Source organism: Ochotona princeps, chromosome 3 (assembly GCF_030435755.1).
Source record: "Ochotona princeps isolate mOchPri1 chromosome 3, mOchPri1.hap1, whole genome shotgun sequence".
Classification (NCBI taxonomy): Eukaryota; Metazoa; Chordata; class Mammalia; order Lagomorpha; family Ochotonidae; genus Ochotona; species Ochotona princeps.
In genome coordinates, this window is record NC_080834.1 from 117,535,583 (window position 1) to 117,561,046 (window position 25,464).

The 25,464-nt window shown below is 40.3% G+C and overlaps 1 pseudogene; it reads left to right on the forward strand.

Moving 5' to 3' along the window:
- The first annotated feature begins 9,959 nt into the window (after positions 1-9,959).
- On the forward strand, positions 9,960-10,522 carry LOC131479872 (protein phosphatase inhibitor 2-like; annotated as a pseudogene).
- The last annotated feature ends 14,942 nt before the right edge of the window (positions 10,523-25,464 follow it).

Consider the following 25,464-nt stretch of genomic DNA (forward strand, 5'->3'; position numbering starts at 1 on the left):
ATGAAGTTAGAACTTCTGTGCATGTGTGCTATGGAGACACAGACTTAAATACATGTAATATACATAAAACAGGAAGGGCGGTGATAGTGGAGCACCACTGTAAGCAGCAGAGGTCCAATGACCTGAGGAGAAGGAAGCAGCTTTGCAGGTAGAAAAGTACTGAGAGGGCACATCATGATAGCCTAGTGGTTAATGACCTCGCCTTTCATGGCCAGAATCACATATGGGAGACCTGGATGACGCTCCTGGCTTTTGGCTTCAGATCAGCTCAGCTCTGGCCCTTCCAGCCGATTGGGAAGTAAATCAATGGATGAAAGATCTTCCTCTCTGTCTCTCTGGCTCTCTGTATATCTAACATCGTAACACAAATAAACAAATCTTTTAAAAAAAAAAAGGATAAAGTACTGAGAGCATACAGGGAGAGAACATAGGAAGTGATTGTGGTTTCAAAGTCGCTTTCCTCAGAGGACTGAAATGGAGGGGGCTTCCCTGCCGCACCGTAACAGGTGAACTGGACAGCTTCTGATGGGTTACTAGGAAGCTCTTTTTTTTTTTTTTCTAGTTTTATTATACTCTTTTTTGAATACAAATTTTCCAACTTCTAAACCGGCTCCCTGCTAATGTGCCTGGGAAAACAGTGGAGGACGACCCAAATTCTTGGGCCCTTACAAAGACGTGAATGATTCAGAAGAAATTCAAAGCCCCACAAGCGGCCAGTCCCTGTCACTGTGGCCATTTGGGGATTGAACCAGCAGATGGAAAATTCTCTGTATCTCTCTCTCTTCTTTTCAAATAAGTTATTAAAATCCTGGTGTCTAATATGCCCCTGACATGTTCTGTCCCCTTGCCTGCTTTCTCACCCATTGTAGCTGCCATCATATTTCATACTACTTAATCTTGTTCTTTAATAAACAGAACTGTCTCTTTCTTCTCTCTAGAAGAATAGAAGTGATATAAGAATTTTCTGTTTAGGTCACCAATGTATCAAAAGCACATGCACTAGAAAAAAAACATACACTTTAAGATGAATATTTGAATGAATGGATAAATAAATAAAGAAATAGCAATTAATACACAAATTAATTAGCAGCATATATTCCAGAGAGCAAACTCAAAATTTTAAAGTTTTTTGTTTTTCATTCTTGAGAGTAAATTCGCTGGAATAGGTGTTATCAAGGAAGTATTTATACCAGAAAAATAAAAAATGGAAAGAAAAAGCAGAGTCAATTCTTGAAAAGTTATCTGATTCCTGAGGAATTTGTCTTTTGGATTGCTTGAGATGTTTGTGGCCATTGCTACTATGCACATAGCAAGACCTGCATTTGTTATTATGATATATTTATTTAACTGATGTCAATGGGAGCTATGTGGTTGAGAAAAATATCAGTGCTCCTTAAATGATGCTGAGAAGCCTTTTTGTGTTTTTAGATATTGCCAAACATATTTTACTAACTGCTGTTTTTATTCTCTGTGAAGTCTAGCATAAGCCATCTGCATCTGCAGGTAGCATTAAATACCAACATGCGACATTGTCATCTGGAGGTTGTAGTGGAACCTTTTCATTGCTGCCTTACTAGGTACTAAGTGTACTTACGTGATGTGGGTTGGAGCGTTATTTTGTATTTACTGGATTTGTTTTAATCCTGTATCTGCAAAAGCCTGTAGGCAATACCTTGTGAATCCTGTGTGAGTTAGGCTGGCTATTTTTTTTTCCTGCAAGATAACAAAATTCTAATCCATACCTATTTCTGCTTGTTAGGTTCATTGCTGTCAATATGTGTTCTATCAGTTGTTGCTCGTTTGAAGTTCCTGTTCCCTTTTTGTATCTCCATCCAAGTCTCCAAGACATGGCTAACACCTTCTCAACATCTATAAACTTTCTCTTGCTTTCTATTTGTTACTTTAATACTTTCCTCCTTGTCACATGATCTTTCAATAATTTGGCATTCTGCAATGCAAATTTATTCATTAATATTATTGCGTTCCTACTCTGAGTCATAACTATCACACAATTTCCAGCTGTAAAACATTCAGCTAGGTGGCATAGTGATCTAGCTGTGTCCGTTCTAATGGAACCTTACATGGACTCCAGGTCAAGTCCTAACTGTTCCACTTCCAATCCTTCTACCTACTATTGTTCTGTAAAAGCAGAAGAAGTTGGGCAAAGACTTTCTTTCTCTTTATCTCCCTCTCTATGCAACTTTGCCCTTCAGATAAATGTGTTTTTTTTAATGAATGTACACCCATTTGACATGAATGTGTTTATTCATTTATTTGTTATTGTGGCATTTGTTGGTTATCTACATACTCCATGCAGTTCTATTCAGAATGCAGTGTTGATTAGACTACAATCCTTGACTTCCAGGTTTTTATCCTGATGGAGGAGAATGGTACACGGACAGTAATCACAATATGATGTGGTCTGTGTAGTAATTCAATAGCACAGAGCAATGTCTGAGCAAGGAAGCAGATATGACCCAATGCAAGTAGATTATGCTAAGAAAAGGGAAGTGGACACAAACTAAGGCTTGAAGACATCTTAAGATTGAGACCAACTAGAGTCGATCGGGGTGGGAGATCTGGAGATACATTAATTCCTAGCCAAACTTGAGAAATATTAAGGTCACAGTGAATGAGAATCATGGTCTCTCTCAAAGGAAAGCATGAGCTGTAACATTTATGGGAAATATTCAGTGGCTGTCTGAAAGAACAATTGGTTAAGGAGCAATCACACAAGATTTAGGAATTTGAGGTCACAGTTACCAGGGCTAGGACTGTAGAGCCAGTTCCTGTATAGCTTCTTTATGCACAATCTGAAGAAGCAGGACTATTCTGCTGTCATGTTCCTCTATTTTGCTAACATGTGTTACAGAAAGAACAATAAATAAGATTCACAAATAAAAACAGTCTGATTTATTTGTCCTTCCTTGATTGAAAGCTTCGATTCCCCCCTTGAATAACCCGAGAGCTGTGCAGAGTTCTTTGTAGTGATCAGTTCCTGCCACCTGCAGATTTCTCCAGTGAGGTCAATTATGGCCTGAACTTCTGGGGACTCGGGGCAGCAAATCTATCTCCAAACATACCTGGAAGCACAACGACCTGAAAGAGATTTCAAGGTGAGAAAATGTCCCTGAAACACCTCACTGTTACATGAGAACACTTAAGACTTCTCTCACCTGGCCCTGGTTCTGGACACCTTAAGGCTTTCCTGACCTAGCCCTGGTTCTGGGCAGGAGAGGGTCTGTCTCTGCTATGGTGATAATTAGTTGTGTAACATTTATTAGCCCATCTGACATCTCCAGATCTTAGCAGGTCTTACTTCAGAAGTGAAGAACAAACAGCTGAGTGACCTTGAGACTTTCTGTTGTGAAATTGTAAATGGATTGCTCAAAAACGTTTGGCTGAAGAAATTTAAAAGAAAATCAAGAGTCTTCTTGAAGAAAATGATGCAACTGCATGATCTATGAGTTACTGAACAATTTAATAAGAAGAAAGTGTTATTGAAGAGGTGAAACTAATACAAACCCATCTATTTGTTACCTATAGGAGACACATTTCACCAACAAAGATTACCAGAAACTGTATCTCATGGATTTTGTTTTGTTTTTTTTTGCACCCCTTATTTTAGTGCTGGATTTCCACCCCAGGCTCCAAGAGCTAATGCCAACTTCCTGCCGTAATATACCCTAGGGAAGGAAACAGCAGTGATGACTCAAGTAGCTGTCCACATTTGAGAGACCCAGACTGAGACTCTAGGGAGTGAACCAGTGAATCATATGGATAGCTTTTCTGTCTCTCTGTTTCTCTATGAACCCTTCATTCATCATTTCTCTTCATTCCTCTCTTCCTCCTCATATTTTTTTAAGAAAAGATAACATGTTAGGGTCTGCAGGAAAAAAGTGCTTACCACACCATACAGGACCATAGATTTAGCAGACAGGCTAAATTGCGAAGCAACAGTGCAGCTGAAAGTTCTGTTAGCAAGGGTGTGTGTGTGTGTGTGTGTGTGTGTGTGTGTGTGTGTGTGTTACAAGAAGGAGCAAGTGAGGCAAGGCCAGAGAACTGGATGGGCTGCTGGAAATAATGTCATAGGCAAGCATAAAATATTTGTTCCTAGTTGTCTGGTATTGCCTTGGGGGAATTCAGGCAAGGACAATGGTGCTGGAATATCAGTTTGAAGGGTGATGTAGTTGGTTGCTTAGACTGTGGATGGGTTGGTATATGAGCTGACTCCTTCCTAAAAGAAGCAGAAAGAGATGAGGCAGGTAGGAGGCCAAGGTGCTCAGGTGCATTATTGGCTGTCCAACAGCAAAGTGTGCCTGGCATGGGCATACAGGGATGGATAAGTGGCCACATTATACTCTACAGCCTTGGTTACAAGGTTATTCTTCACTGAGGTCAAAGAGCATCTCAAACTCTTGGTCAACTGATGGATGTAAGGATCTAGGAAGTCCTTATGCCTTCTCATTCTGTACCTTGTGCATTCTGACTCTTGGTCAACTGGTGGATGTAAGGATCTAGGAAGTCCTTATACCTTCTCATTCTGTACCTTGTGAATTTTGAAGACTGCAAGGTGTGAAGTGAAAACTTACAAACATAACTGTATTTTGATTTCCTATTTAATGATCACAACATTCCAATGACATTGGAAACCCATATGGTAGAGGAGACATTGAAACACAATTGTTAAATTATATTCTTCAATTTCACAAATTGATAATCAACAAATTTGTTAAAGACTATTTCCCCCTTGTATTCTGACCTGTATATACTTTTGCTTTAATAAAAAGTATAGCTTATGCTTACTTACCCTGCCTTCTATGAGGGCTGCATTTAGAGAGCTGTAGCAAATGACCCACAGTAGTGTAAGCTATGAATTTTATTCTCAAGAATTGTAGAGACCAGCGAATTGTAGAGACAGGAAATGCTTGTGACTTGTACTATTAAACTTTGTGCTTACTCACATATTGCAGATGAACCAGATAATACATCATGTTGAAAATAGTGCCCAGAGCTCCATTTCATTCTAGAAATATCATTAAATGAATCTTCACTAAATGTTCCTGAATTATTTCTTGTCTGCACTAGAAAAAAAAAGGAATTTAAGATGAATGTCAGTAGACACCTACATCACCTGCATCAGAAATGAGCAGAATCTACTGCATGGGTGGTAACTGAGGATATGGAGTAGGCGGAAGACGTGCAATGTCTGAAGTCTGAATTTGGGGATGTGAAAGTAAACCCTTTACTGAACTGGAAGCTGCCTGCCATGCTACCTTCCGAACTCTCCACAGGCCCAAAATTTCAGTGAAGTTGGGTGATAGTGTGCAGGATGAATCTAAGAGCAGGGCCAACAGGGCCGTGGGGAAAGGACATTTAGTTGACGTAAGCTGAGCAACAACTGCCTTGATCCAGGGATAAGTGTACAGCCAGAACATTTCCAGGGATATTCAGAAGGGAGGAATGGAACGTGATAGTGATGTCTCAGCTGCAATGTGAGAACCCCAATGGCATGCATAGCCCCTATTTCACTACCATGTCGACACCACATTCCTCAAATTCAATCACAGACTACATGAAGGGAATCCAAGTGTTCATATGCTGTGCCAAGCTTTGCCAAGACTTACAAACCTACACGTGGGAAAGGAATAAATATTAACACGACATGCAAGAATGCTGAGTATACTGCAGAACTAATATTTTCTCTTTAAAAGGGGAAGATCACATTTATCCTCACCAGAAGAGAGTTTTACAAGACCAGCTTGTCTGCTTCTCGGGGTTAAAGGTGGCCTTTTAGTCACTGCTGCACTGGTGCTGCAGGGTTAAACAGCCAACACTGGTGCTCGCACTGACAGGGCCAGGAAGATCTGATCAACTAAGCAGATTTAAAAGGGGGATATGGTTACAACACAACGACAAAAAGTTGCTATAGAATCTTTTGGAACACACTTTTGAGGTTTCTCAGTATAAATATTGAAGATGTGGGAACTGATATTGTGTTATATCAAGTTAAGCGGCTTCCTGGATTGCCAATATTCCACATGGGCACAAGTTTGAATCCCAGCTGCTTCACCTCTGACTCAGCTCCCTGCTAATGCTTCTGAGATAGCAGCAAGAATGACCCACATCCTCACACCTTTGCACACAGACAGGAGACCAAAGGAAGCTGCTGGATCCTGTCTTTGACCTGACTGAGCACTGGTCTTTATAGTCAATAGTGGAGTGAACAAATGGGATGAAAAATATCTCTGTCTCTCCATCTCTTTCTCTTTGTAATTCTGCCTTTCAAATAGATAATATAGATATGTTTTAAAGATTTATTTAATTTTTATTGCCAACTCAGATATAAAGAGAGGAGAGACAGAGAGGAAGATACTCTGTCCAATGATTCTCTCCACAATCCGAAGCTGGGAACCAGGAACTTCTTCCAGGTCTCCCACACGGGTGCAGGGTCCCAAGTATTTCGGCTGCCCCCGACTGCTTTTCCCAGGCCACAAGCAGGGAGCTGGACGGGAAGTGTAAGCTGCCGGGATTAGAATCAGCATCCATATTGGATCCCGAGGCTTTCAAGGCTAGAACTTTAGCTGCTAGGCCACCGCACCAGGCCCGATAATATAGATATTTTAAAACTACATTGAAAACTTAATTTTTTCAATTGACACTTTTTATTCAAATTATCATTTTGAGGCTTAAATTAAGAAATCCAATTTGTTTTTTATAGAACACTTCTTTTAATTTGCATTTAATTGTGTTTATTTTCATTAAAAATTAGGATTATTTTAGATATCATTGATGACATTAGCATATGATGAACATTATCAATAATTTGAATATTATTCATTCATAAAATGGATCTTGATATTAGAAAGTAAATTTAACCCGTGAATGTTCACACTATCTCCCAGACTTCAAACACTGCAAAGAGTAACAGGCTTGTATCCAGTACATATGTTTTTTTTGCAGTTCTAAGAATTTGAAGAATTTGTTTATTTGGTAGGTGGAGTGAAATAACAGAGCAAGAGGGAGACAGAATGAGAACAGAGATAGGTTTCCAACCTTTGATTCCCTTTCCAAATGCCTGCAACAGTCAGAGGTGGACCAGCTGAAGCTCAGACACAGTGGATCCATTCAAGTCTCTGTGTGGATGACTTGTTCCAGGAACTTCAACGATCACCTGCTCCCAGTTGCATTAGCTGGACACTAGATGAGAAGCACAGAGCACCAGAGCCTTCAGCCAGGCACTCCAATATGGGGTGCAGATATTCAGACAGTGGCTTAACGTGCTACTGCACAACACCTTCTAAGAATAATCTTTTTTTATATTTTTACTAATATTTTGCATTATGTGACAGTTTCATAGGCTCTGGGAATCCACCCACCCCTCCCCCTCCCCTCCCCCCTGGTGGATTCCTCCACCTTGATGCAGCATTACAGTTCAAGTTCAATCAAGATTCTTTCCTTGTAAACATATACTAAGCATGGAGTCCAGCTACTTCTTGTCCAGATGGGTTGAACAGTTTCTTGGGGAGACCATTTCTGGTCCGAAGTTAGAGCTGGTAGAATATCATCACAGTCAATTAAGAGTCCCAATATAACATCAACAGCAATTTGCAATATTATGGAATTGACATGGTTTTGATTAACCAGTATGTTAAAAAAAAAAAAAAACAAGTCCTAACCACAACCTATGGTTAGTTCATTGACATCTCAATTTTAGTTTATATACAGGACCGGACCAGCTGCTATATACCTTAAAATGGCTATAGGGTACCATTCAGCTGTTTCGTGTCTATTTCATTTTAGTATTTAGCCATTAGTTGTGTTGAAGTATAATTTTGCTGATCTTGGCAGATTTTGGGATAATCTAGACTGGCTTGTAACTCGAACAAGATATTTGTCGACATTTAAGGTGCAGAACATTTTTATTTTTTTTGGAGGGGTGTGCAGGAAAATCCTCAACACCATGGTGAGGAGTGACTAATCTTTGTGTCCCACCCAGCAAGGCATGAGCCAATCCACGCCAGCTCTTGAAATCTGACAGGAAAGAATAATCTTTTGAGCTAGCAGCCATTGCAATTGTTTCTGAGCTTATCCTTTTTCACTCACACAGCTTGTTGGCTGAAAGCAAGCTGCTTGCTCCAGAGATCATCACTGACACAGGGTAACTGTGAGATTCCCCAGGTACCAATTTACTAAATGGCCACTAAATGGTTTACATTTCTGAAGGAATTTTCTCTCCTATTGATTTTAATTTTTAAAGATCCTCTTACTTATTTATTTGAGGGAGAGGCAAAGCAATCTTCCATCTGCTGCTTAACTCCCAAATAGTTACAATAGTCAGACCAAAGCCAGGATCAGGACTCCACCCAGGTTTCTGGAACACATGGCAGAGGCCCAAACACTTGAGGGGCTGTCATCTGTTGACTCCAAAGGCACATTAACTGGCATCTGGATAGGAAGGATAGTAGCTGGATTTGATTAGACAACAGCATTGTAAACAGCAGCTTCATCCCTTCTGCCACAATGCTGGTTCTTCCAATTTTACATTTTAACATATTTCATATTGAATGATTTTGAAAAAGATATGATGGATCCTGACAACTGGTATATAATTTTTTTAAAGATTTATTTGTTTTTATTACAAAGCCAGATATACAGAGAGAAAGACAGATAGAGAGGAAGATATTCTATCCGATGATTCACTCCCCAAGTGAGCACAAAGGGCTAGTGCTATGCTGATCTGAAGCCAGGAGCCAGGAACTTCTTTCCGGGTCTCCCATGCGGGTGCAGGGTCCCAAGGCACTGGGCGGTCCTCGACTGCTTTCCCAGGCCACAGGCAGGGAGCTGGACGGGAAGTGGAGCTGCCGGGATTAGAACCAGGGCCCATATGGGATACCGGGGCGTTCAAGGCTAGGGCTTTAGCCGCTAGGCCACAGCGCCGTGAGGCAAAGCTGGTATATAATTTATAAAAATGTACATGTTTGTAACATGTAAAGAAGACATAGTGTTTGCATGTTTGTCAGAGAGGGTGGGCATTTCTGCTTCTCTTCCAGTGTCTTCTTTATTCTAACTGTGGAGTCTGTGTCTGGGTCCATCTTCTGTGTGAGGCTTGACCACTTCATCAGAGCGGCAGAAGTAATCATTGTTATGAAATAACATATTTCTAAGAATCTGTCACACATCAAGATGACGTGTGAAACCATATATTCAGTAACAACTGGTGACTGTTACAGTTGTCAGTTTCAAATATGGGTTGATTTTTTTTTTCTGCAAAGTATTTCAGCTATTCTAGGTTAAATGGTCTGTTTTTCTTTCTGCCAATCATACCTTTTGTATGGACTGTGTTTGGAGAGAAGTAAGTTAGGGAATCAGGGGTGCATGAAGCTAATGTTTATTCAGTTCTGACATTAATGTCATCTGTTACCTGCTGTGATCACACATATCCAAATCTATTCAATACTAAATATATATATATATATATATATATATATATATATATATATATATATATATTACAGTTTTGGAAGTTTGCAACTCAAGGTTTAGAGGCCTCATGGATTTATCCACTGGTGGAGTGAAAAGTGATGCAGGGACAGTCAAATCATGACCTGTGGAGGAGGAAGATAACGGCTTGACGGACTGGGACTTACACAACAAAACTCTGACGAGAATCACTTTTTGGTCCATGTGACTTCTGCGACAAGGCCCTAAGGTTGGCCTCCCTTTGCAGGCAACAGGTCAAATGCTGGCCTGAATCAAGGGCCTAGGCTCTGGCTTCAGCATCATTTGTGTAGTGGCATGACACCCGTGGCTGTCCCCATGACACTCAAGGCACACAGGCTGTGTTAGCTTGGTGCTGTCTCCTCATCTTGTAGCTGCCTGGCAGGTCTCTGCTAGAGCCCGACCCCTTCTCTTCCCAGAGGCCATGCTTGCAGCAACCCTGAGCTGACCCAGAGCTCATGGCAGTGGCAGCCTCCACAGCCTTGCACAGGCACATCAAGGGGAATCCCGAAAAACATGACATCCTCTACTGCCTCTAGGGTGGCATTGGTGGAGGAGCACCATGGGAGTGTTGACAAGGAGCAGAGCAAGAAATCACGGAAGTTGGATGAAGTGTACATCCTGGAGATCTGTCCTCCAGCAGACACGCTATGGTTTAATGAAAGTAGATAGGCCAAGTATTCCTTACCATAATGTGACAAGTGATGCTGACGACAATGCGTACAGTATTACAGAAACCAGGGAAGCCATAACTCCAGACACTTTAAATAAGAAATGGCTGCTGCTGAAGGCTCAGAGTGGAAGCATAAGATTTGGGAACATGGAGAGGAGAGCAATGACCTCTGATTTGAAGAACCAGGAAGAAAAGATGTAATTTGAAATGAAAAGGAAGCTTCACTACAATGAAGGACTGAATACTAAAGTAGCTCAATAATTTCAAAAGATCTTCATGATCATAAAGAGTATAAAATAAAAAATGTTAGACACTGAAGAAGGAAAAAGCACAAATACAGAAGAATAAAATCTAAGATTTATGCCAAGTGACCAATGACAAATCAGAGCTCATAGAAGAGATTTTCTCAACCTGGCAGTTGTTTCTCTAATACAAGCCCTGTCACTGAGATGTATTTCATCTGGTGAGCACCAAAATGCATAACAGGTACTATATGTTGCCAAGAATTAAGTCAGAGCTTAGAGACTGATTAGGTAGACAATGCCTAACTTACATACTATCCTGAGCCTTAATACTTCACCACAACCAAGGTCTAATGTCGTGAGTTCATAATTGCATTACTTTTGTTAGAACCCTGGTTAATTTGTATAAAGTATTATATAGTTTTTTTATGCTTTCAAAATGAAACAATGTATTTTGGGTGACAAGGGGAACTAATTTGTTTCATCATCCCTAGATATAGCAGCTTGTCCAAAAACTTTGAGGTTTATGTGTGTTCGTGTGTGCATGTCTGTGTGTTTAAATCAAAAACCAAATGCAGGAACAACATGCACAGACTGATAAGTTTTCAAGGTGAGGAATATTTTAAGCTGGTCGTCAACGTGATTTATCTGCTTATTTAAAAAGAGTTGTAAAAGTTAAGTTTTCTAGCTTACTAATTCTAAAACTCCAATTAAGTTGTTTTTTGTTTGTTTGTTTGTTGTTTTTTGTTTTTTAGCTCAAGTCAATAAGATTAGTTGCAGCTACCAAAGAGCCAGGTACCAAAAACAATCAATAAAAGCTAACTGTAGACCTTTAGGTAACATGGCTTTGAAAATTGCCCTAAGGAGAAGAATCTGCTAACTAAGAGCAGAAGAGACAGATACACAATGGATATTACTGATGTCTCCCCTGCAAAGGCAAAAGCCTTTGTCAACCTCAGCATTAACTGAGGAAGGCATCAAGGAAATGGGGATAAATAGTTTTAAAACCTTGCTATAAATCTTGTTAAACACAATGAGAACATGTAAAGGTCGTCAAGGAATTTAAGGAAGATGTCACGCATGAAATAATAACACTGAAACAGAATCAACCTGGATTATTGGAAGTGAAGGACACAATGAAGCAAAACAAAATGTCAGCAGAAAGCCTCAAGGATAGAATGAGCAAGGCAGAAGAAAGATCCTCAGAATTCTAAGATAGTTCCTGTCATAATGGGGACACAATCAAAAAGCTAGAAGTGGAATTGAGTTGAGCCTGTAAAGTTTTCAAGAATTAAGGGACACTATTAAAAGCCCAAATATAAGTGTCATGGGAATTTCAGGAGGCACAGAAAGAGAAGTTGGGCTTAAAGATATATTCAATGCAATGATATCTGAAAACTTTCCTAATATGGAGAAAGAATTGGGAAATAACATATAGGACAGGCACAAAAGTTCCTACACGCTTGACCCAAAGTAATGTTAGCCATGATCCATGAAAATCCATCTCTCTTCAGTTAAACACAAGGGAAAGATCCTTAAACACACACATGAAAAAAAGCAATTGACATATAGAGGACATGCAATCAGACTCATAGCTGACCCCTCACAAGAAACTCTACAGGCCAGAAGAGAATGGAGTGACATATTCCAAATCAAAGAGGAATAATCATCATCTTCAAATCATGTACCCAACAGAGCTCCCCCCTCTCTTTGAAAAGAAAAAAAAAATTACAACAGATACTTCGGACATACATAGATTAATTAGGAACAACTACAAGCAACTACAGGCCAATGAATCAGACGACCTAGAAGAAATGGATAGATTTTTGAACATTTTAAGATCAACCAATTTTGAATCACATAGCAGTTAATCAAAACAGATCTGTAAATCAGTAATTAAATCCCTTCTAACCAAGAAAAGCCTCCCACAAAATGGCTATACTGCTGAGTTCTACCAAATGTTTCAGGAGGAACTTCCTGAAATCTTCCACTAGCTATACTAAACATTAGAAAGGAAGCTAATCATTCCAAACTCTTCCTGTGAAGCCAATATCACCTTGATCCCAAAGCCAGATAGACACACAACAGAAAAAGAGAACTAAATACAATGTTATTCCTGATGAAGATAAATGTGAAATTCCTCAACAAAATATTAGCCAACAGAATCCAGCAGTACATCGGGCAGATTATCCACTCAGATAAGGTGCGATCTATTTTTCTTTCTCTGCCTTTTTTTCCTTCAAATATATAGATCTTAAAAATATAAATAAGCTAGGGCTCAGCAGTGTGGCCCAGTGGCTAAGGTCCTTGCCTTGATCCCATATGGCCGCTGGTTCTAATCCCGGCAGCTCCACTTTCTCTCTATCTCTCCTCCTCTCAGTATATCTGGCTTTGTAATAAAAATAAAAAAATAAATAAAAAATATAAACAAGCTAATAGAAGAAAGATTTTCTTTATAATGAACATTAATGTAATTATATACTTGTAGAAAAAGTAAAACTAAACTCCACAAAGCAAAAGGAACTTACATTGACATGCATTACAAATTTAACTCTAAACTGTGATATTGAAAAAAAACCATAAATTATCAGAAAAAGCTTTAATATTTTAGTCTAGCAAAAGTATTCTTATACTTGATATTACAACAGCATGAGATATAAAAGGAAAATATGACAAGTTAGGCCTCATCAAAGCTTAAGATTTTCTTTGAAGACTAATATAAAAGCCTAAAATCAAAAATCAATGGCAGAGAAAAAGATACTCTGTAGCTACACTCTAACAAGGGATTGATATGTAGAATTGTTTTAAAATGTTGAATATTAGCAGTTATAAAACAAGCATATAAATAATCACAGAAAACCTGAAAAGAAAATGAAAGTGACAAATAAATAAATGAAGATTTATTCCCTTGCATTCACCAATAGGTATATGTAAAATAAACAGCAATCAGATATCACTGCACAGATTACAAAATGTCTAAAATAGTAGCAATGGTGGATTCTAGGTTTCAGCAGCTAAAGTAAAAATAATAACAACACTTAGTATGTATGAGGAATATGACATTGTGCAGCAACTCACAATTTGGTAGTTTTTTAGAGACTCAGAGCTGGCGTCCATCCCAGAGGAAAGAAGAAATATATGCACATAAAAACCCACACAGAGAAGTTTCTAGGAGTTTCAGTCAAAGTATCAGAATACCAGAGACAGCCCACTTCTTCAGAAGCCAAATGTTCTCCGCAGTGTGACACATCCGCACCACAAAACCCAATTTAAAAGAAAGGAGTTATCAAAACATGTAATATCCTCAATGAATAATCAGCCAAAATGAGTGAAATGAGAGCAACATAAAACAGGTAACCAGTCCCAAGATGTGATCAAATAAAGTTTAAACAAGACATATATAGTAAATCACTATTTAAGTAGTGATAACAGCAGATGTGAGGTGAGCATAACCAAGAAAGTGATAGAAAAGTTTTGCAGATGGTCCTCAACCTAGGTTTTTCCTGTTTCACCATGATGTAAAAGTGATATACATTTTTCAAGATATGTACTTAGGGTTTTGATCTTTCATGCCATGATGCAGTATTCTTTTTTGATGTTGGGCAATGCCTACAGTCACAGCTCCCTATCAGTTTCAATGTCACAGGGGGAAGTCATTGATATTTTATGATGCACAGCACTAATAAATTATGATGCTCAAAAGTGAGTATGGATTACAGATACAATATCTGCAGCTTTTGTGGGTTTTATTGGAATGAAATTGCACTGCCAGTCCAAGAGCTGTTGTGTATTTTGACTATATTAACCTCAGCTTGGGTTAAGACTGGCTACAAGGATTACAGCCTCTCCTTGCATTGTTAATATTATATTTGCTGCATGTGAACTTATTAATTCTAAATTTAAAAATTGGCATAAAAGTATGGGAAAGCAGAAGGATTAAATTTAGTAAGACAAATATTTTTAAATAATTGGGAGTAATAGAATTCGCTAATTTGCTCTCAAAAGCTATGTCGCCATTTTAAAAGCTATGTTGTTTTTTAACATTTATCAATTTTTATTGCAAAAACAGGTTTACAAAGAGGAGATACAGAGAGATGGATCTTTTCTCTGCTAGTTCACTCCCCAAGTAGTCACAATGGCTGGACTTGGGCTGATCTGAAGCTAGAAACCAGGAGTTTCTTCCAGATCTCCCGCTTGAGTGCAGGCTTTGGGACATTTTCTGCTGTTTTCCCAGGCCAGAAGCAGGGAGTAGGGTGGGAAGTGGTGCAAACGGTACATAAAGAGTGACCACATAGAATCCTGATGCAAGCAAGGGAAGGATTTAGCCACTGGGGCCATCACACTGGGCCCACAAAAAGATATTTTCAACCTGTAGAATTATTCCAAAAGGAGAAAATAGAGAAGGCAAAGTTGACTGAATAAGAATGTCACAGATAAAGAGGATGATAGTTGTTAAAAAATACTTCAGCTCAATCTGTCACACATTTTTTAATTATGGGACAAAATACACAGGTTTTTCAGAAAACAGCTTCATTTTCTCCAAAAGTGGCAATAATGCAAATGGTCATGAAAACTATTAAAGCAGTCTGGGTAAACACAGAGTTTCAAAAATGGATTCTGTTCATGCATGGGAGCATGCCATATGTTCATCTCAAGTGATGCAGGAAAAATAATTTTCTCTAACTGCCAACTTGGCAAGGTGGAAACATTAAGAACACTAGGAGAGAAGAAACGCTGTCAGCATGAAAGGGGCCCTCATGGGGATCCACAGCCACAATAATTTTCAGTGGCAAAAGACTGAAAACTGTCCTGAGAACAGTGTATGACAAAAATGCTTGCTTCTCCTACGGCTTGTTTGTATTGCATTAACAGTCCTAGGCAGGACCACTGGACAAGAGAAAGAAATTGCAGCCCAAGCTGGGAGAAGAGAAACATCACTGTTCTCAAATATTATGATCAAATAAATAGAAAATCAACTCTGAAACAGAAAACTAGAAAAATCAAATACATGTTTATGACTTGGAAATAGTGAATGTGAAATCAGTGAAATCAGTGAAACAGTTCTCAATGGGATTGGTTGCTTTACTGCTTATAGAAAATGCTTGTGTTTTCACTAACATAAGAAACGTGAGCAATAGTAGGTCTGAGTGTGAGTGAAAAGTTACGTTGATTCCTAATGCAATCTTCCCTATTCCCCAGTCCTCACTAAGGCATGGAAAGCTATGTGGCAACTCTGCGATTCCAGTTTTTGTGAAATAGAAGAATCCACCCTAGGGAAATTTCAGAGGTTGAATTTTTGACAATAGTGTGTGTGAATGTTAACTGTTTATTTGTACCAAATCTTTTTGTGGCACTGTGCTAGGTGACATGATGTATGCAACAAAACAGATTACAACACTACATACGTATGTTACTCTACAGTTGCTATTTAAGCAGAGCACTGACTGAAGCATTAAAGGCCAGATGCTCTCTCAGCAAACACCAATGTGCAAATGACTTTCCCTCTGGGAGGAAACTTTTCCAAAAAGTTCTTTTTTTTTTTTTTTTCTGGATAGGTGCATTGCTCTTCCTTATCACATGGCCTGGAGTGTTAGCATATGTTAGCAGAGCTGGTAGCATAGATGGATGCCGGACCCCACTCATCCTGCTGGATGGGCTGCTGTGAGCAGCTCCCAGACTACAATCTTGAGTACCACTAGAAACAAAACTCCTGTAGGAGATTAAACAAAGGGATGGGAAGGCTAGAGTGTCCATGATATTTTCAAAAGTGAAAGACCTCATTAGATTTTGCTTATCTAGAGCACTTCAGCAATTATGCACAGAATGAATTCCTTTTTGAAAAATAGGTACAATTTGCATAGATGGAAAAACTCATAGCAATACGGTGAGACAGATCACACAAACAAATGTGGCAGAAAAAAGAACATGGGAGAGAAACATCTGTGGGAATAGCTGGTGAAAATGTTTGGCTGGAATTGCTGCCATGAAAGTGGGAACGTGGCAATAAAATCGGAAATATAGCCAGTGACGGCTGGCAGAAAACTTGGAATATTAAAATACGTCATAAACTTATTGATAAAATGATACGATTAAAAGGAATGATTTTGTAAAATGTCAATGAGCTGCAAGACTATTTCTCTAAAAGTGGGAATTAGTTAATGCCTACTGTTACAAAGAAATGCAACATTGGGGCCCGGCGGCATGGCCTAGCGGATAAAATCCTCGCCTTCAACGCCCCGGGATCCCATGTGGATGCTGGTTCTAATTCCAGCAGTCTCACTTCCCATCCAGCTCCCTGCTTGTGGGCTGGGAAAGCACTCGAGGACAGCCCAAAGTCTTCAAACTATACACGTGTGGGAGACCCAGAGGAGGCGGAGGGCATAAAGGAAATCCCAGAGCCTATGGAATTGTTTCATAAATTATAAAAATTGTAAAAGATATGTAACTAGAGCACACCTCATATATTTCTAATATACAGTTTTAAGAGCATAAGGTTATTTCCCACCTTACTCTCTCTCTCCCTCCCTTGTCTAAACTGATATTTTGTAAAAGATGATATCCAAATGAACACCACAGATAGGACAATTTTGTGAACATTACAGGTCATTCATGAAACACTAATCAAAATCATAATAGATTTCACATTGTGTCAAAAGTCAATAATATAGATTAAAAAAAAACAGTGCTGTCAAACAGAGAATTCATAACCTTGTGAAACACTTACTGCAATATAAAATCATGTGACCACTTATACAAACTGTTTGATAACTTCTTAAAGTTGAAATTATAGATGAGCACATGATTAAAACTTTCAGAAATTGCCAGGATCTGACACTGTAGCAAAGCTGATTAAGCTGCAGGCTGTGATGCTGGCATTTTCTATGGGTCACAATTCAAGTTTTGACTGCCTTTCTTCCAATACAATTCGTGGCTAGTGCACCTGGGAAAGCACCAGAAGATTGCCCGAGTATTTGTGTCCTGGCCACCTGGGAGACCTGGAAGAATCTCTGGCTCCTTCATTCAGCAGCAATTGTAGCAGTTGTGGCTGGAATGAACCAGCAGTTGGAAGATTCTCTCTCTCTCTCTCTCTCTCTCTCTCTCTCTCTCTGCATCTAACTTTGCCTTTCAAATAAAACCATATATCTGGGTTTTTATTTTGCTTTATTTTGTTTTGTTTTAATTTGGTTGCTAGATATATAGCCATTTTTTTAAAATTTATTTTATTTTTATTACAAAGTCAGATATACTGAGAGGAGAAGAGATAGAGAGGAACTGGAGCTGCCGGGATTAGAACCAGCGGCCATATGGGATCAAGGCGAGGATCTTAGCCACTAGGCCACGCTGCCGAGCCCCATATAGCCATTTTTATATGTACTACTCACACATGTGTGTAAACCGAGGCATAAATGGATAAATAAAATGTGTAAATCCACATCATACAATATCATCCAGTCAGTTGGGCACCTAGGTTGCTTTTGGGGGCCTGGAAATCCTTACTAGGGCTGGAGCAGTTGAGTGGGCCTGAGAAATTTCTCATGCGTTTGGGTCCAAGGGAGAGAGGGGCAGTGCTAGGGCCCCAGGCTGGCTTGCTGGTGTGATATGCCAGTGTACTGGGATTGGAGGCTTGTTAACATGCCTGAGTCCCAGTTGGGGGGTGGGTACGGCCCCAGGTTCCACATGTGCCAAAGCACTGGATCTGGGATCCCAGGTGGGCAGGAAGGACTGCAGGCCAACACCCCAACCCACCAGAAGACCAGGCTGCAGAACCCAGGTACTTGTAGGAGCAGTAGCTGTGCATTGATCAAGGAAGCAGTACAAGATATGTGGAAGGGGGAGCACTGAGGTAATACGTTATATGTTAAGAATGACTTTAGTGGACTTCTCTTGACAAGGCTACTGTATGTGCAGGTAAGCTAGGGGGCTCATTCCAAGTGTTTTGGAGGAGGGAAGTTAGAGAACCAAAGTACTAACTGACATGGGATACCTAGGTTGAGCTAGCTAGCATCAACCACTGCTAACCACCACCTATTGGCACACACAAAAGTTAGGGCTAGTGGGGGCTACTTGTTGGGATTAGAACACAGTACCTACCAGTGAGTGTCAGAACAGGAGATGGGTCACATTAGCCTGGGGCATGACACCAACCAGCATGTGGAAGAACAATTTCTGGGAAGGATTTGTGAGATCACACCTGTGGGACTGCCATACCAGCTTGTTTGCTCAAGAACTGAGGGTGTTACAGGCTGAATTAGGCATGATCGTGGAAACCCCCAACAATCATGGATACTGGGGATCAGAACAGGCCAGGCTGCTCCCGGTTGCAGCAACTGTAGGTGCAGCCAGGAAAAGGGTGTGGAGAAGTCTGGGCCACAATACCCACAAGCACACAGAGAGACTCAGAGGGAGCAGCATGTGTTGCTTAAACACCTAGTACCCATTGGCATGTGTAAGATCTGGATCTGGGAGTGAGGCTGGAGGGGGAGCTTGGGGAACACTCTTCATGGACTATAGCTTCAACTGGTAAGTATATATGAGCAAGACCTGGTTGTTGGTCAGGTAGGGCTAGGCTGCTCAACTTGTCAGCAAATGTGTGGATTGGGGATTGGGAGGGAGGAGTCATGCAGGGCCAGGCCAAGCCATAGTACACTGGCAAGTGCAGGAATCTAAATGGAATACAGACCATGTAGGGCTATAGTAGCACTCCTACTGGTTTGCATAAAAGCCAGGGATGGGATCAAACTGGGCAACTCTAGGCTGTAGCACCCACCAGCAAGATTTGGGATTGGGAGTATGCTGGGACAATCCAGGCCAAGCAGAATCCAATGGGAAAGGGCAAGAGATGGGATGGACTATACTTGGCTGGGTCAGACCAACCACTGGCATGTGCAAAATTTATGGCTGGGAACAGACCTGACTGGCAAGCTAAGGGGATGCCCCAGCTGGGTTGTGGATCCTGCTGGTGAGCATGAGAGCTGGAACTGGGGCAGCAAACTTGGCTGGACATGATTTCAGTATACCTTAGCAAGGATGTGGATTGAGTCTGGGTTGTGCCAGACGAGGCTAGTTCCAGAACATGCTGGTGATCACAAGGGACAGAGTAAGTATAGGACAGGCTGGGGTATGTCTCAGCACTCATTAAATCACACAAGGGCTGGAGACAAAACTGACCCAGCAACGGCAAACACTGGTGTATGTGTAGGCTGTTGTGGGTGACAGACTGAACTTGACTTTGTACCGGCTGGCACACACAGGAGTCAAGTAGGTGTCACCTCAAATGAGGTTTCTTCCGGAACCCACCCAGCTGGATCATTGGACTCAGAGCTCCAGCCACGGGGAACATTGCAGGAATGGTGGTCTGATAGTTAAATGCATGTATTTTCTTTGGTTGCTGAAGACGGTGCAGTGATCAGCATGCCCAGATGCACATGGGGAATATGGCAGTCCACTGGAGCCTGAAGAGAAATCTGGTAACAAAGCAGAGGATGGTGGGCAGAAAAAATTGTACAACTCTCTTAACCAAACATTGTCAGCTAGAATCTGAGCAAATTGAGAATCTAAGTCAGTCAATAGACCCAGGAAGGATTTCCTCATCCTTGGAACGAGGAAATCAGCAGCATTTCAGAACTATCAAAACCACTCGGGCAGAACTCTATGAGCAGGCTCCGCATCGGGGACCATGGGATGACATGAGGTGGCCATTCTCTATTCCCAGATATTGGTGTGGTTGGGATGCTGGGAATGGCTTCTCCCCTTCTCTTTCTGCTTACCCCAGGTACAAGAAGAAGAAGAAAAAGAAAATTGGAAACTATGAGCTCATTTGCTTTCATCTGTTCCTCAACTTTTCTCATCCTACTCAGTAGTGGAACACAGGCATACATCCTTCTCAACTATATAAACATTGCATCAAAAATAAATTTAAATGAAGAATATCATGCAGTCATGAAAAGTCCTATCTCTGCACCACACTAGACAATAGATTCATCTTATATATCACATAAAGTGAAACAAATCAGAAGCTAAGAGCTAAGCTCCTTTTGCACAATTCCATTTATGTGACTTTTTTCTAATTGGCAGATCTGAAGTGTCAGAAATCAGATGAATCATTACTCCCAGCTCAGAAAAAGATGACCGAGATATTTAACTATCAGAAAAGACAAGGTTTATTTTTAGAGTGAGAAATGTCTCCAGAGCATATTATCAAGAGCATAATAGGGATGATTAAGTAAGCCTTTGAAGAAAATACTGTACCATTGTACGTTGTGAAAGCCATCGTACATTGTACAAGAAAATAACAGATGGAGCCTGGCACAAAAGCTCAATAGCTAAATCCTCACCTTGCATGTACCAGAACCCTCTATTGGCACCAGTTTGTGTTCTAGCTGCTTTACTTCCCATCCAGCTCCCTGCTTGTGGTCTGGAAAAACAGTGAAAGATGGCCAAAAGCCTTGGGACCCTTCATCAGAACGGGAGACCCTGGCTCCAACTTTTAAATATGTTCTTCATATTTTACTGCACAATGTTAGCAACCAAAGAAATTATGTTTGTAGAAAAATGTATTCAGTACTGGAAAAAGTATATCACACCCACTCAAGTGAGTAAATGGTACAAACACTTGGTATTTCCATTCATGTAAGCCCTAAGAGTTGAAAGAAAATGTGTTACTCTCAACAGTAAGCTATGATTTCTCAGTCTGTGAGACAGAAGGTTTTTTTTTTTTTTTTTAGCTCAATTTTGTTTGGTGGCCTAATCACAGAAGCAAACCTTGCTATTTTATTAAGCCAATGTTATAAAAGGAAATAATTTGAGTGAGACAACTCATGAAATTCACTATCAATCTTTCATCCAAACCTTGCTATTTTTTTAGAGTCTGATACTGTTTAAGTGCCATTGAACATCAAGTGAAATTTTTCACATCAAATCCACAAATTCATCCTACTTACCAACATTGGCTTCAACAGAGATTATGCATACTATAAAGCTGGAGAAAGTTGGTCTGAATCCAGCTCAGAGTTAGGGTCTTGCTGAGCTGTTCTGTGAAGACTGTCTATAAAATAGTTCTGTCAAGATGGGCAGAATCCATGAGATCATTAGATGTGATAGGCTCTTGTCAGCACACAGAGGTTCATGACTCAATATGTGGACAAGGGCACAGACACACAGTAAAACATGAGAAGTTCAGCAGAAAATTAGGGTTCTCTCTGTCTCTCTCCCTCTCTTTCCTATCTAACATTTCTCTGTAGGGCCTATTCATTGACCCTACTTTATCCCTCTTGGACCTGCCAACAGTTAGAGACCTCTCTCAGTGATGTGTGTGTTGAAACATAAAAAGCAGTGAAAGAAAGAAAATGAGAGAGGAAGGAAGACAAGGAAAAGAGGGAGCAACAAACTGTAAACTTACATTTTAAAAAAAATATATGAAGAAAACTGTTAATGTCCTAGAGAAAGATCAGGGTTTTCCATTTTCAGATTCTCCAGCTCACCTCTCGCTAAGGAAGCGGCTCCATTCTCTTAATCAGCACAACTTCATAATGGGACAGGTGCACGATTACAGTTCTGCATGCCCTCCTGCAGCTGAGACTCCAGTGTCTGCCCCTAAATCACACAGATTCTAGACAGGAAAGAGTGCATCCTCTCTGCAAAGACTGGGGAACTCTTTGGCAAGAACAATGGGTACAGGAACGAGATGTATCTGGAGAAGGGAGTCCAGAGTCAAGAGACAATCCCAATTGACCTCATAGAATGTTGTAGCTCCAGTGACACATGGCAGGGTTGCAAATAATTTAAAAACACCAGCTAACATTATTTAGAGTTAAATAAACCATTCTTTTTAGATGTGCTAACTTTACATAATTCTAAATTGACTCAATATCTCCATATCATATTGGGTAACTTAGATATTCCAAAATATTTCATTTTAAAGCATAAGAAAACAGCAAACATACGGTGTGGTGGTTAAGACACTGGTTGGAATGCCCACATCTCGTGCTGGTGGACATATGTTCAATCCTAACTACGATCCTGGGAAGTCGTCACCCTGGGAAGCAGTAATGGATGAATCATAGAACTAGGTCCACATGATCCAACCCAAAAACACAGATTTAGTTCTGGGATCCCAGCCCCATCTGCTATTTGGCACTTGCTGAGTGATCCAGGGTATAGGAGGTATCAAGGTCTCTGTATCCTTCTCCTTCAGAAGAAGAAAGTGTACAAATAAAAGTTCAATGACACCCCAGTGACTGCTAAAATCAAGTTTATCCATTCTCAAATAACCCCAGAGGCCTCAGGTTGTCCCATTCCATGACCTAAATTCAGACTCACTTCTGACAACACTACCCACAGCTCAAAACTTTTCTACTATTTCTCTCTCTTTCTCTCTTTGTAAGATATTCTGTCCGTTGATTAACTCCCCGAGTGGCTACAACTTCAGGAGATGAGCAGATCCGAAGCTAGGAGCCTCGAACTTCCTCCAGGTGACTCACACGGGTGCAGCGCCCCAAGGCTTTGGCTGTCCTCCAGTGCTTTCCCAGGCCACAGACAGGGAGTGGAATGGGAAGCAGAGCAGCTGGGATTAGAACCAGTGCCCATATGAAAACTTAGAGTGTGTAAGATGAGGACTTCAACCGCTAGACTAGTGCATTGGGTCCTCCCACTGTGCTCTCCTGAAGGGATGACCATGAACTTCTTCCCCGCCCCTTGATCTTTGCACATGGGTCTCTCTCCCTTTCAATACTACGGGTATGCCTACATTGCCTTCATGTCACTTATCTAATCTCCAAAGTCGGACGCAGTCACCACTTTGGACAGGGACCCTTCTCTCCTGTCCTATCAATGTTTGCTGACACTGTCCCATTTTTTATTCCCTTCTTTCTAAATGCAGATAAGGGGCTTGCAATTAATTATAAACTAGCTGTGATATCTGCTTTTCTCCCAGAGTTAAATGACCTGTAATTTTAGGAAGCACATCTGTATCTTCCAGGCATAGCACAGTACGGAATATAAAGGGCCTTGGACAAATAGTTGCAAATCAACCTGTGAAACAGTACACCAGTGTTAATAAACATACTCCTCTGGTACTAAAAGGCAAAGACCAAGGAACAAATAAGACAGGAACAGACTTGATGGCTTATTTTAGGTGGAGCAGCTTATTGAGCAGCAGAGCTAGTTTTGAGTTCCGGTGACTGGGTCCCTTACTGATCATGCTGTTCAGTCTCTCAACAAATTACGACAGTGTGATCCTAGTGTGGAACTTTCCACCTGTGATGTAATTTCAACGCTGAAAGTATGTTTTTTTCCTCAGAACCGATTTCAGATTTTAGGGTTAAAGATGTTCAGTGTGTGGCAGTGATCAAGGGAGGGATGTAGACTTCTTTACAGCTGTGTAAATTGGTCCTGCTGATCCAAAAAGCACCAGGACATCAGATTCATCCCTGCCTGAAAAATAAATTAAACTGAATGACACTGCACTTACTTCTGTATTTGTATATATTCGTTCTGTTTGCCTGAAGGCACAAGAGCCTCTGAAAGTGTTGAGACAGAGTTTTCAGGACTTAAAAGAGACATGTTGTATTTGTGCACTTTAACATTTATTTGAAACACCAAAACTGGAGAGAGCAATAAAATCCTATTGTAATGAAAATGTCAGCTTAAACATTCTCTACTCATCTATTGATTGTTGGGGAATAGCTTTGGCCATCACAGGGAAGTTTTAGCTATGTGGCTTTTCTTTGCTCACCGTTAGTTCAAAATAAACCTTAAAATTGAGCATTCTTCTACAAATGAGACCCAAATCCTGTCATTTCTTAATGGCTGGCTAATATTTATACTGCTGTCACTATCTTCTTGTCCCTGTATACACCTCATTTCTTTTGAATCTCAAATACTCAGCTTATAGCTAATTCCTCTCGATCTCAGAACACGAGACTGATTAGAGGAGGGAGGCACAGCTACGAGAAAAAAGATGCTGAGACATAAGTGCTTCTCTCTCTAAACTCCTTCCAATATTTGCCATGAAAGCAAGGAAGCTCCTTGCTCCTGGCTTCAAGTCAACTCAGCTCGAATCGTAGTAGTCATTTGGAGGGTGAATCAGTGAATGGAAGATCTTCCCCTTTCTATACTCCTTTCCCTCTTGATCTGTAATCCTAGCTTTCCAGTAAAATTAACAAAACTTTAAAAAAAAATGTACTGGAAAGAAATAGTGAAGACATGGATAATATGCTAATGAAGAAGAAAAACTGGAATATTTCAGAGCATAGCCTTTCTCTTATGCAACTGTGTAATGCTTTGTTTTGCGAAATAGGGCATCTGAGCTGTCTCTAAAATGGGTTTTGAAAGGTTTTATTTTGTCTTTGTGTTTGTTTTAACGTATTATGCCTGTTTTTAGATGCTGCACAGATTTTCTTCATTAGGGTTATTCTAAAGATGTGTTTATTTGGGAAAGAGAAGGGGGTGGGAGTGCCTGATTCCTTTCCCAGATACCCACATAGCTATTTCTGGACTGGGTCTGAAAGCCAGGAACTCCATCCAGATCCCTTGCATCGATGGCAGGAATCCAATCACTGGAGCCAACATCATAGCCTTCCACAGTCAGCCTTAGCAGGAATGGGGAGAGAAGAAATCCAACTGGATATCAAATCCAGTCTTCCTGATATGGGACACAGGCATCTTAACAACTAGGCACATGGCCACCTCTTTGAAATGATGTATATTGAGCTAATGAATGAGTTGAAGGGAACAATGACATGGAAAGGCTTTATTAATTGATGCTTGATTAATTATATATTTTATAATCTTTCAGCATCTCCTCCTTTTTTGAATATCTGTGAAAATGGTTCGATAGTTGAGGCCATCTTCATGGTCTGTTGTAATTCCTTTTCCAGGGATCTTTCAAAGCTTTTCAATGTTCATAGAAGGCTGAATGCAACATTGTTTTGGGATTTTAGGTTGTCTTTGCTGTAGTTAATTTGCTTTACATCCATTCCTCTCAAAACAAGGTGCAGTATTTCTTATCATTTCCTAGCCAGAGGAGAAGATATTATAAAATAATCTTCT